The 13,515-nt window shown below is 46.7% G+C and overlaps 1 protein-coding gene across 5 annotated transcripts in view; it reads left to right on the forward strand.

Moving 5' to 3' along the window:
• LOC132388713 (NACHT, LRR and PYD domains-containing protein 3-like) overlaps window positions 1-13,515 on the forward strand; it is a 148,314-nt gene that overhangs the window by 36,293 nt on the left and 98,506 nt on the right. The gene's annotated exons all lie outside the window — the stretch shown is intronic.

A 13,515-nucleotide genomic window follows, 5' to 3' on the forward strand; every position in this document is an offset into this window, starting at 1 on the left:
TCTCCAGACTGATCCCTGGAGTGGTGGGTATCGGCAAAGTGAAAATTATTTGGGATTTGATGAGATTTTACCTGGAATATGGTGTAATATCCTGTTCCTCATAAAACCACGGGTTATACAGACCAAAGAACAAACTGCGGGAGGAACTCAGAAGGTCGTGCAGCATCTGTGGAGGGAAATGAACAGTCAACATTTCGGGCCGAGACCCTCCCTCTGGACTGAGAGTGGACGGGAAATAGTCAGAGAAAAGAGGTGAGGGGTGGGTATAAGGGTGGGCTGGGGAGGGAGAGGTTGATCATGGTGTGGGGGAGGCCGTGGGGTAGAAGTGGCGACAGTGGTTGGGAACTGAGTGGTGGGGTCAGAACAGAGCTGCAAATGATGGTGCCAAGATGAGGCCACCCTCGCGGTGGACGGTCAGCTCGTTAACTTCCGGCTGGGTTCCCTCACCTCGTGGTATGAATATCGATTTCTCAATTTGGTGATCAACATTTCCAATTTCCACACTTACCCTATTCGCCAGTCTGACCTTTTACTGCTTTTCACCTGCCCACTACTTCTTTGTGGAACCCCTCTTACTTATCTTCAGTCCAAAACGAGGGTCTTGGCCCGGAATGTCCACTGTTTGCACATTTCTATGAATGCTATCTGACCTGATGCCTGCCTGCTGCATTTTGAGGAAATTATTTTCATAGAGTATTGACAAAGAGGTTAGGGAGTATTTGCTACAGAGAGTGCGATAAAAATTCAGCGGACTAATTCCGAGGCTGTTGGAATTCTTAAATGAAGAGCGATCAAATTCGAAAACTCTTCCATTTTGGGAATTGAGGACTGACAAGTGAACACACTGAAATACCAAACATCTTTAAAGAGTGAACTGAGGATCCGAGTCTCTGAGGCAGGTGACGACTGTTCGAGACTGAGATGAGGAAATGTCTCCACTTGGAGGGTGGTAAATGTTTGCAAGTCCCCAGCACAGAGGGCGGTGAAGACTCAATGACCTTCTTTACATAAAACAGTGGCCGGCAGATGTGTGGAGCCGAAGGGATCGAGGAAATGAAGATCAGGCAGAAACATGTGGCTGAGATGGAAGAAAAGCCTCCATTTGTTGATGGTTAGACGGGCTGAATGGCCCCTGCTGGTGTTTCTGACTTGATGTTTCAGTGTTCCTGTACATTAAGGCCGGAGGATTGTGAATAGAAATTAGTGTTTATAAACATAGACTGATTTACATCAAACCGTTCTGTGTATAAATTCTGTGTGAGCCCGGCATGGGGATGAGCTCTTGACTCTATGACCAGGGAAAGCGGAAAGGGGAAGTGTACAGAGCAAAGCGTTGAAATGTATCTGCTGTCAATATGAAATACTGTGGAAAATGCAGCATGTGGGTCGGGCGGTATGTGATGGGCGATCAGCGGAGTCACCGGTTCAGTAAGGAGAACCCCCACAAGTCACCTGATCCCGTTTCCCGCTCCCATTTTACCACAGATCTGCAGCATCTGCGGATAACCCCCCCCCCACCCCCGTGTATGTGTAGATTCATTTTCCGTCCGTTCAGACAAGGCAGTGAGATCCCGATCTGTCACGTTCACTCATTGAAGGCTTTTTTTTTCTTGACTCCACTCCACTATTATGACCTGCTAAGCGTAGCCAATGTTTCCCGATGTTTGATCGTATTTCTGAGAGAATTAAGCTTTTTCCAATCATCTGGGCTTCTCAAAAATTTTTAAACTTCTGTTAAGCCTCCCTCTAGAAGTTCAGAAATAGCAATCTAGGCCGAATACCATTTCCACACGATTAAAACGGGCTATCGGTTTATTAGTTTTCTGTTGAATTTTTGCACTACTTATTTAATTATATACTTATTGCATTTCATTGTGTCCGATATTGTTATGTATTGCATTCTGGTGCTGCCGCAGATTCATTTAAATGCATTTATCAGAAAATGAAGTTTCCCTCCTGAATTTCCAAAGGAAGACTCCAGCTGTCTTATAATTCTGCACAATTAAAATGGGGAAACAGTTTATTATTTTTGTCATGTACCGAGGTTCAGTGGAAGTCTTGTAATCGGTAAAATCCAGGCAGGTCAATGCAGTATATTGAGGTGAAATCGGGTAAATCAATAACAGCGTAACAAATTATTGTGGTTAGAGAGAAAGTGCGGTGCAGGTATATATGTCACATATAAAGTCACATCGAGGTACATTGTGGGGTCAGGAATCCATCTCGTCACACTGGGAACATTCAGTTCGCTTATAACAGCAGAATGGACACGGTCCTTGAGCCTAATGTTATGTTTCTGTTCTATTTTATCTTCGACCCGATGGGAGGTGAGAAGTGAGAATGTCCAGGTCTGTGGGGATCTTTGATTATGTTGCCTGCTTTACTGAGGCTGCGGGCAGGACAGAGAGAGTCCATGAAGGGGAGACTTGTTTCTCTGATCTGCTCAGCTGTGTCACAGTTCTCTGCTGTCTTCAGTCCAGCAGGTATCTCATCAGCTCAGTGCTATACTTATATCAACAACGTTTCTTCCAACAGTTGTCTTCATTGTGAAGTATTTTCTTCCGCCTTGTACCTCATTGAGTTTTCCAGGAATTGCTTTCTGTAGGCTAAAACTACCAGAGGTTTAACTGAATCAACACGCGGGGTAAATAGAGCCATTAAAATTTCAGTGTTTCTGTTACAAAATGGCTGCTTTGTTAATCTTTGTCACAATGTAACTCATAGCGGATGATGTGGATTTTGTTATTTCTTCTCTCAATTATCTTTTGGCGAGTTACTTCCTCCGTTTCCACGGTAACAACTGGCCAGAACTGCAACAGGAGTTGCACAATTTTATCGCTCTTTGGTCACTGCCTCTCAGCATCCTGTCAGTGGCCTCTGGAGCAAATGCAACAGAGTGACAGTGGGAGGAAAGGAGGCTGTGAGCATTGACTGTGTGGAATGTATTACACCAGGGTCAGAGTGGACTGAGAACTAACATATTAATGGTTGTGGCGATGGCATTTTCATCACACGGCCGAACAGTTTGGGGTGACACAAACATTTCTACAATCAGATTGTATCTGTGTGTTCAATAGAGAGGAAATACTACTGTTGCAGGGAACTTAAAGCAAGAAGAAGAAAATGCAGGATACGCCCAGCAGGTCGACAGCACCTTGAGCAGCCCCAATTATGAAACTGGGTCTTCCACTATTTCTACTTTCACAGATGTAGCTGAGATCCCAGCATTTTCTATTGCATAATTTTACATTATGAACATTTTGTTCCTGCCACACTGTGGAAAAAATGGCAGCTAACAGTGCAGGGTTAGATCCCACACAGCGATGACACAGGGATCAAATGTGCTCGGTTTAGCTGCTGTGGACAGGCTGAAGGACATCCTCATCCTCTGTACCGACCGGGGAACCAGCCTGAGCACCGGCACCGGCAGAGGGTCATTAGGTTCCAATTCACGATAGTTTGTGAATTGGAAATGTCCAGGAACACCACGGCAAATCGCCGGCACCAAACATCGCAGAGTTGTGTGTTATTATACTGGGACGAAGTCTCTGAGAAAATGGAATGGGCTGTTTGGGGCTTCAGTCCACTTGGTAATTATACAGGTGTTTATTGGGAACTTCTCAGTCTGCAGTGAAGCCGAGGATCCGGGCGTTTGGACATTGGTTGTACGGATATCACCGACTACAATACGTTTTATCTGTCAAGCCGACTCGATGACAGGAAGCAGAGAGTGAAGACTGAAGATTGATTTATTGAATGGAGGTTTGTGACGAGTGGCATGCAAGTGATAGCACTGAGACCTCTATAATTCATTAGTCAGGACATTAACTCGAATGTGAATGTGCATGGCATCGTCAGCAAGTTTGATATAAAATTCGGAAGTATGCTTGATATTACAACAGGATACAATGAATTTAAAGAGATCTTGATCAGTTATAGAGTTGGGATGTGGAATGGCAACTGATTTTCAAATTGGACGAGTGACTGATGGTGCATGATGGACAGTCAGTCCATGGTGGGACTGAAATAGTGAATGGTGGGACACCGAGTGTGTGGAACAGAGAAACCGGGGAGTACAATTGTACGTTTTCCTGAAAGTTCAGCAAAGAAGGCTTTAACCATGCTGGCCTTCATCAGTTGTGGCATTGAGCTTTGGGTTATGGGTATTATATTGTGGTTACATAAATTACTGGTGAGGCTATTACAGGCCTATTCATAGGCAGACGTTTGGCCAAGCTGGATCTTTATTCTGCTGAGCACAGGAGAATGAGGTGGTATTGTAGAAGTTTATAAAATCAGGAAGGGACATAGATAATTTGGTTGGTCGTGGTATATTCTCTCGGATTCAAGATCCAAGTTATTTAATGTCATTCCAGTACACAAGTGAAAAGGAGAATAACATATTCTGGATCTGACGCAGGAACAATAGAAAAAACACTGGAAGATAAAGAGCACAATTATAAAAACACACACTACATATGATAGCTTTAAACATTGAACGTATGTCCATGAAATGATAATAGGAAGAGGAGTGTCTGGACATATGGTGACTGACAGGAAATTTTAAAATAGTGGTGATGGGGTGTGGAGCGGTGAGTTATTGGGTGGAGGTGTTGATTTCCTTTACTGTTTGAGAAAATAACTATTTTTGAGTCTACTGGTCCTGGAGGTGATGCCACGTAGCCTTTCCTGTTGGGAGTGGGTCAAAGAGTCCATGCGCAAGACCGGGTGGGACTGTTGCCGGCCTCTTTCCCGCATGCACTGCACATAGTCCATTCTTTGCAGCCTTTTTAGAAAGTAGAGATGTTGGGGAGCGAGCATTGTGGAATGTGTTCTGGGACCATGAGGGGTTGTGTGAGATGTGCACGCCCAGGAGTTTGAAACTGCTTCCGGTTTCCACAGCTGCTGATGTAAAGACGTGTGTGAGTGGTGCAAGTTCTCCTGAAGTTGATAACCATCTCCTTTGTCTCGTTGACGTTGAAGAAGAGGCTAGCCAGTAGTCATTTGCTTCTGAAGGTATAGATTTGAAGACACATGAGTGAACTGTTGACGATGGCCGTGAAGTCATCAGTGAGCTGGTGTCCACACTGACGGAGTACATGGACTGGGATGTTTTCTGGCCCGGCTGCCTCACAGGGGTTGAATCTCTGCACAGTCCTCTCATCTGCTGTTGTTACATTGTGTGGCTGTACTCCTCGGAGAGTGTAGCTTTCGTGACTTGCTCGAGTTTCGAGCCTCGAAGCATTGTTTAGAGCGCACGGGAGGGGAACGTGACTCATGCAGTCAGCGCCATTTTCCCCAACGTAGTCTGTAATGCCGTTGATGCCCAGTCAAATATACCAAGGATTCTTCCCCAGGGTTGGGGAGTCCGAAGCCAAAGGCCACAGATACAATGGAGCGGAGACACCAGAGACACCTGAGAGGCCATCTCAAAACACAGTGCGAGTGATTATCTGGAACGATCTGCGCAGTGTTTGCATCGTTGGTTCTCTGCCTCTGGTTCGGTTTTCTCACCATGTTTGGAAATTCCCACTCATTTTCAGCTGTCTGTGACTCAAGTTGTAGGAGACCTGAAATCAAATCAGAAAATGTTTGAAGCCATTCCGACACAGCGAGTTGGAGCTGAAACATTAACTTTGTTTCACTTCACAGATATTCCTTATCTATTGACTGTTTCTCGCATTTTCATTTATTTTTAGAACATTACATTGGAATGATTTACGTCTCCTGGGAAATGGAATTGTATAGGACACACAACGTAATCATTCCCTTACAGAAACAGGGCTTTCAGACAATCTAGTCAGTGTCATTCTCCGCCTAGGCCCATATACGTGCACCCAGACCACAGCCCTCAATACCTCCCTTATCCATGTACCCAAAGAAAATTCTCTTAAATTTTGCAATTTAACCTGAATTTGCATTCGTGAATTCTGATCGAAATAGTTCCTCCTCAGATTCCCCCTTAATATTCCACTTTTTGCCCTAAATCCATGACCTCACCAAACCTGAGGGGCAAAAAACTACATGAGTTCACGTTATCTATACCATCATAGTTTGTATACCTCAAGCAGGGGTATCCTTTGTAAACCTCTGGCAGGGGTTCGCAGTCTGGGAGCCACGGGCACCACGGTTAATGGTAGGGGTCTGTGGCATAAAACAAGTTTCATCACAATCTCTTGTGCTTCACAGATTTCTAACTTGTTCAATCTACCCCTGTGACTCAGCTCCTTAAATACTAACAACATCCGTGACTGCCAGGCCTCCTGCCGTCTCTACACTTGCCTGCCAAGAGCTATTTAGAGTAAGCTGGTCCATCTCTGACACATCCGTGCGCTTTCCTGATCTCTCCATCTCCAGAGACAGGTTGTTAACCAACATCTTTTATAAACTTACTGATTCCCGTGATAATCTCGACGATAACTCTTCCCAGCCTATCACCTGTAAATTTTCTCAGTTTCATTGCTCCCCCGGCATCTGTTCACAGGATCCGGCAGTCCTCCCCACACTATTGATGCAGGCCTCAGTCACATTTACCGTACTTCCGTGCTCACCCCATCTTCCTACCACCGTAACAGTGATAGAGTTGCTCTTGCCCTTACCTACCGCCCCTTCAGCCTCTGCAACTTCCACCATCTCCAAAGAGATCTTACAGCTAAACATATTTTCAACTTCCTCGCCCACCCCACCCTCTTCTTTCAACAGGGATCACTCCCTCCATAATTCCCTTGTTCATTCATCCCTCCTCACTAATCTCCCTCCATCCACTTATCCCTACAAGTGGCCTAAGTGCTACAACTACCCGTACACCTCCTCCCTCCCCTCCATTCAGACACAAAACAGTCCTTCCAGCTGAAGCGACACTTCACCTGCGAATCTGCTGGTGTCATCTATTTTGTCGTGTGCCCCCGATGCGGCCTCGTTTACATTGGTGAGAACAGCCATAAATTGGGAGACCATTTTGCCGAGCATCCCTGTATCATCTGGCACAAGGGAGACTTTGCAGCGGCCAAACATTTTAATTCTGATCCCCATTCCGACGTCCCGGTCAATGGCCTCTTCTTGTGCCAAGATGAGACCGCCCTCAGGGTGGCGGATCAACATCTTATAATCCATCTGGGTCCCCTCCAACCTGATTGTATGAATAATGAATTCTCCTTCCAGTAAACAAAGCCCACCCCTCCCCCCCCCATTCTGAACTTTCATTTCTCCCTGGGTCCCCTCATTCCCTTTCTCCTATTGACAACGCTCTGATTCTTTCCTCTCCAGCCCTTGAACAGACCATCACTTGACTTCACCTATCACCTTCCAGCTCCCCACTTTATCCCCCCCCCCGACCTTTGTATTCAGATCACTTCCCCCTCCTGCTCAGGAATAAAAAAAGGCTCGTGGTCCAAACTGTGGACAGTTTAAACTTTTCCATAGCCACTGCCTGCTGTGCTGAATTTCTCCAGAATTTTGTCTGTGTTACTCTGGATTTCCAGCATTTGCAAGCTTTCTCGTGTTTAAGTGTGGCAATTACCGTAACAATTATTTGGGCTTTGTTGAGATTGCGCCTGGAATATGGTGTAAAATCCCGCTCCCCATACTAACAGGGGTTACACAGACCAAAGAACAAACTGCCGGAGGAACTCAGTGGGTCGGGCAGCATCTGTGGAGGGAAATGGACCGTCAACATTTCGGGCCGAGACCCTCCCTCTGGACTGAGAGTGGACAGGAAATAGTCAGAGAAAAGAGGTGAGGGGAGGGGATGGGGCAAGAGCTGGGGAGTGAGAGGGGGATCCAGGTGAGCGGGGAGGTGGAAATAGGGACGGCGTGGGTGGTGAGTGGTTGGGGCAACACGGGGCTGCAGAAATTGAATTTAATTTCACGAAGGATTATAAGAAGGTAGAGAGTGTCTGTTTTAGAGGTTCACCAGACTGATTCCTGGAGGACGATGAAGATCAGTGATCGTCTTCACATAAAACAGAGGCCGGCAGATGTGTGGAGACCGAAGGGATCGAGAAAATCTGGATAAGGCGGTGGATGAGATGGGAGAGCAGCCGTCATCTTGTTGATGGTTTGATGGGCTGAATGGCCACCTCCTCCTGTTTCTCAGTTGATGTTTCAGTGTTCCTGTCCAGTGAGGCTCCGGAGGAATGTGAATAGAAATTAGTGTTTATAAACGGAGAAGTAATTTCAATGAAACCTGCACAATTCTTCTTCGGGTGGGAATTCAGTGTCGGACCGGGATGAGAATTGATCCAGTAACTCTGAGAACCGGTTGGTGGAGCGATGGGGACGGGGAAGATGCAGAGATTAAAAGTGTAGCTGGGATAAATATGAAATAGTATGTAAAATGCGGTTCGTAGGTCGGGCAGTGTGTGAGGGGCGAGGAGCAGAGTCACTGGTTCAGGTGGGAAACCCTCCACCCGTCACGTGATCCAGGTTCTCGCTCCCATTTCAAACGCAGATCTGCAGCATTTGAGGTTTTCGCTTCCGAGGCCCCGCCCCCGCTCTCACAGTCTCCGGATGGGCGATGGTTTTCATTCCGTTCTCTCTAGAACCGGGTGGTCGGCTGGGAGCCGGAGGACCGATCGCTGTCAGCGGGAACAATTGATCAAGTTCTCATCGGTGAGTATTGATAACCGATCAATAGGGGTGAACGCGACCGACATTTTGCCATCGGTGAGTACTGAAGCCGATCCCGGGGGAAGGGGGGCACCTGATGATGGGCAGGGAGTCCCGTTAACATCCTCGAACTGGCGGCCTCGTCCCGCTTCCTGGACACAACCTGCCGTGGTCGGTCCGGGTTATGGGACCTTCACACCGAACCGCCTGAGATGAGCCGCCGCTCAGCCCCTGGTGTTCTGGTCCCAGGAGCGGGATGAGGTGGTGATGCCGAGACTGAACCCATCCATTAAGATGTACCTGGTGAACTTTACCTCCATCACCCGGCCCGGTATCGGATCCAAACTTCACCTGGATCGACGCCTGGGGTCGATAATTGTTTTACATATTTGCAGCACACTGGAAGCGGCCGTTCGGCCCATGGTGTTCTTGCAGACAGAGAGGGTTAAACAGAGTAATAGAACCCGCAGAACACTGCACCACGTATATGAGAAGGTTCATCTTTCCCCGTTTAGGCAGGACAGTGAGATCCAGACCTCTCACGTCCTCTCGGGGGACTGGGAAGTTTATTTCCATCTTCTTTCCATTGCTACGGGTCGCCGAAATGCTGACAGTGTTTCCCGGTATCTGGCCCCATTAATGCTAGAATTAAGTCTTGTTCATTTATCTGGGTTTCCCGGAAATGTGTACACTCCCTCCGGAATTTCCAAAGGAGCAACACAGGCTGTCTAACATTCCCAAACGATTGAAATAGGGAATCTTTATTTTGTACAGAGGTTGAGTGAAAATCGTGTCTCCGGTATTCTCTACACAGATCAATACATTGCAGCAGTACATTGACGTAAAACAAATCATTCTGGTAACAGAGAAAGTGCAGTGCAGCTAGATATGTGGTGCAAGGTCACATCGATTTAGACTGTGAGGTCAGGGGTCCACTCATCACGCTGTTCGCTTCTAACAGCAGAATGGACACCGTCATTGAGCCCGGTGACATGTTTTTGTTCTATTTTGTCTTCTCACCGATGGAGCATGAGAAGTGAGAATGTTCAGGGTTGTGGGGATCTTTCATTATGTTGTTTGCTTTATTGAGACAGTGGGAAGTGTAGACAGAGTCCATGGAGGGGAGGTTGGTTTCTATGATGTGCTCAGCTGTATCCACAGTTCTCCGCTATTTCATTCAGTTGAAGGAGGAGCAGTATCCGTATGAAGATGTGAAGTATCGGGATGGGATACTTTCTGCGGTGCCTTGATAAAGTGTGTAGAGTAGAAAACGGCACATACCAAAATTGTTATTGTTTGTTCTAGTTTTGTTATATAGGAATCTGTTATCTACCAGTGCGTACTATTATTTCAGGGTCTGTGTATTGAGGGAGGACCATCAGAGATCGCCCTTCATCCCATTCTCCCATCTGACTCCATTTGCTCATCCTCTGCCGATCTGGTTCAACCTCTGTCCAGCCTCTGTCCCACCAACTCAGTGATATATATCAACCATCTTGTTCAACTTCTGTCCAGTCTGTATCCCACCACCTTAATAATATATATCAACCATCTTGTTCATCCTCTGTCCAGCCTGTATCCCACCACCTCAATGATATATATCAACCCTCTTGTTCAACCTCTGTCCAGTCTGTATCCCACCACCTCAATGATATATATCAACCACCTTGTTCATCCTCTGTCCAGCCTGTATCCCACCACCTCAATGATATATATCAATCATCTTGTTCATCCTCTGTCCAGCCTGTATCCCACCACCTCAACGATAGATATCAACCATCTTGTTCAACCTCTGTCCAGTCTGTATCACACCACCACAATGATATATATCAACCATCTTGTTCAACCTCTGTCCAGCCTGTATCTCACCACCTCAATGATATATATCAACCATCTTGTTCAACCTCTGTCCAGCCTGCATCCCACCACCTCAATGATATATATCAACCATCTTGATCAACCTCTGTCCAGCCTGCATCCCACCACCTCAATGATATAAATGATATATATATCTATATCAACCATCTTGTTCAGCCTCTGGAATCATTGCTGCAATGATATATTTCAACAATCCCTCTTTCATCTTTGTCGTCATTGTGAAGTTTTGTTTTGCGTCTTTTCCAGAATTGGTTTTCCGCTAGCTAGAAATACCAGAGGTTTAATTGAACACAGCATGTAGCACGGTAAAAGCAGCCATTTCAAATTTGGATTCACCGTTACAAAATGGCTGCAGTGTTAATCTTTGTCATAATGGAACTCATAGCATCTGATGTTGAGTTTGTTACTTCATTTTTCGGTGAGCCACTTCCTCTGTTTCCAGGGTAATAGAGCTGCAGCAGGTGTTGCACTTCTTTATCGCTCTGTCGTCACCGCCTCTCAGCGTAGAGACAGTGGCCTCAGGAGCAAATGTTACAGAGTGATTGATAGTGGGAGGAAAGGATGTTGTGAGCATTAGCTGTATGGGATGTATTACTCCAGGGTAGGAATGAATTCAGATCTAACATATTGGTTGGGGTGGGATGGTATTTACAGTTTAGGGTGGCAATCAGTTTACTATCTGTATTAAAATGAAGAGGGAGAAAATACCACAATTGCAGGAAATTTAAAGTGAAGAGCAGAAAATACTGGAAACGCTCAGCAGATCGGCACATCTGGGACAGTCTCAGTTCTGGAACTGGGTCTTCCACCATTTGTCCTTTCAGAGATGTAGTCTGATGTACTGAGTTCCCAGCATTTTCTACTTTATAACTTTACATTTTGTTCCTGCTACACTGCAGGAAACATAGTAGCCCGCTGTGCTGGGCAAGATCCCACACAGCAGAAAGGTTGTGATCAAATGTGCTCGGTTTAGCTGCTGGGGTCACAGGCTGAAGTGTATCCGCATCCTCTACACAGACCGGGGAACCAGCCTGAGCACCGGCCCCGGCAGAGGCTCATTAGGTTCCAATTCCCCCTTAGATTGTGAATCGGAAATGGCAGGAACACCACAGTAAATCACCGGCACCAAAGCATCTTTGTATGGGTGATGATATTGGGCTGGTGACTCTGAGGATATGGAACTGGCAGTATACGGGCTTCAGTCCAGGTTGGTAATTCTGCAGTTGGGATCGGAATTTCCTCAGTCTACGGTGAAGCTGAAATCCCGGGCGGTTGGGCATTGGTTATGGGGAAGTCACCATCTACACTGCCCAATAGGACATCATATCTGTCAAGTATTTTGGAGATTATTTAAGAGTTAACTAGGGAGTTGGGTGAAGTTGGGCAGTGATGTTCATCTGAACTTTGTGCATCCCGCATGGCAGCTGATCGGGAAGGTTCGGTCACGTGGGATTCACGGGGAGCTGACGAGGTGGATTCACACCGGGCTCGAGAACAAGAAGCAGGGGGAGATGATTGAAGATGAATTTAGCGAATGGGGGCCTGTGACAAGTGGGACATGCGTGTCAATGTCGAGACCTCGTTAATGTGTTATTCGTGCCATTGATTTGTATATGAATGTACATGGCACGGTATCAAGTTTGATACAAAGTTCGGGAGTATGCTTGATATTGCAACAGGTTACAATAAATTTCAAAGACATCTTGGTTAGTTATGGAGATGGTCTGAGAAATGGCGAATGGTTTTCAACTCGAAAAAGAGAGGGTTGGAGCATTTGGACAGTCAGTCCAGGGTGGGACTGGTATAGTGAATGGGAGGGCACGGAGAGTTGTGGAACAGATTGAGCAACAAAAAAAAAATCATTAATATGCAACACAGACTGCAGTGCAGATAGAGAACAATACCTGACTCCTACACAGAACTCAGCTCTGATACAGGGTCCTCCACCTGAAATATTAACATACTCTCTGTCTTGTTGAATAATTCCAGCATTTTTGTTTTATTATGTTAAAGATGTTTTGTCAACTTGCTGTTTTGTATGTATGGCGTGTCTACATTGTGTTTAACAAAGGTGCGATGTTACAAGCTGCTTATAGCCAGGTAAACACTCAAGAACACGTACAAACAGGCCCGATGAACTCAGCGGGTCGGGCAGCGTCCGTGGAAAGGATCAGTCAACGTTTTGGGCCGAGAGCCCTCGTCAGGACAGGGACAGGGGCCCCATAAAGAAGGTGGGGGGAGGGTGAGAAGGAGAAGGCTGATAGGTGCCAGGTGAAAAACCAATCAGAGGAAAGATCAAGGGGTGGGGGAGGGGAAGCAGGGAGCGGATAGGCAGGAAAGGTGAAGAAGGAATGTAAGGGGAAAGCACTATGGGTAGTAAAAGGCAGGATCATGAGAGAGGTATATGAGGTGTATGAGATCCTGTTGAAGGTGGCGGAAGTCGCCGAGGATAATATGCTTGATCCGGAGGCTGACGGGGTGGTAGGTGAGGACAAGGGAAACACGGTCCCTGTTGTGGCGACGAGAAGATGGGGTGAGGGCCGAATTGCGGGAAATGGAGGACATGCGTGTGAGGGCATCACCCCACAACTAAGGACATTTTTCCCCCTCTTACCCTTCTCTGCTTTTCGCAGGGATCATTCCCTCCGTGACTGCCTGGTCCACACGTCCCTCCCCACAGATCTCCCACCGGGTACTTATCCCTGCAAGCGTAAGTGCTACACCTGTCCCTACACCTCCTCTCTTACCACCATTCAGGGCCCCAAACAGTCCTTTCAGGTGAGGCAACACTTCACATGTGTGTCTGTTGGGGTAATCTATTGTGGCCTCCTCTACATCAGCGAGACCCGACGCAGATTGGGGGACCGCTTCGTCAAGCACCTCAGCTCGTTCCGCCACAACAGACAGGATCTCCCGGTTGCTACCCACTTCAACTCTGCTTCACATTCCCATTCGGATATGTCCATACATGGACTCCTCTACTGACATGATGAGGCAAAACTCGGGTTGGAGGAGCAACACCTCAAATAC

Source organism: Hypanus sabinus, unplaced genomic scaffold (assembly GCF_030144855.1).
Source record: "Hypanus sabinus isolate sHypSab1 unplaced genomic scaffold, sHypSab1.hap1 scaffold_386, whole genome shotgun sequence".
NCBI classification, from domain to species: domain Eukaryota; kingdom Metazoa; phylum Chordata; class Chondrichthyes; order Myliobatiformes; family Dasyatidae; genus Hypanus; species Hypanus sabinus.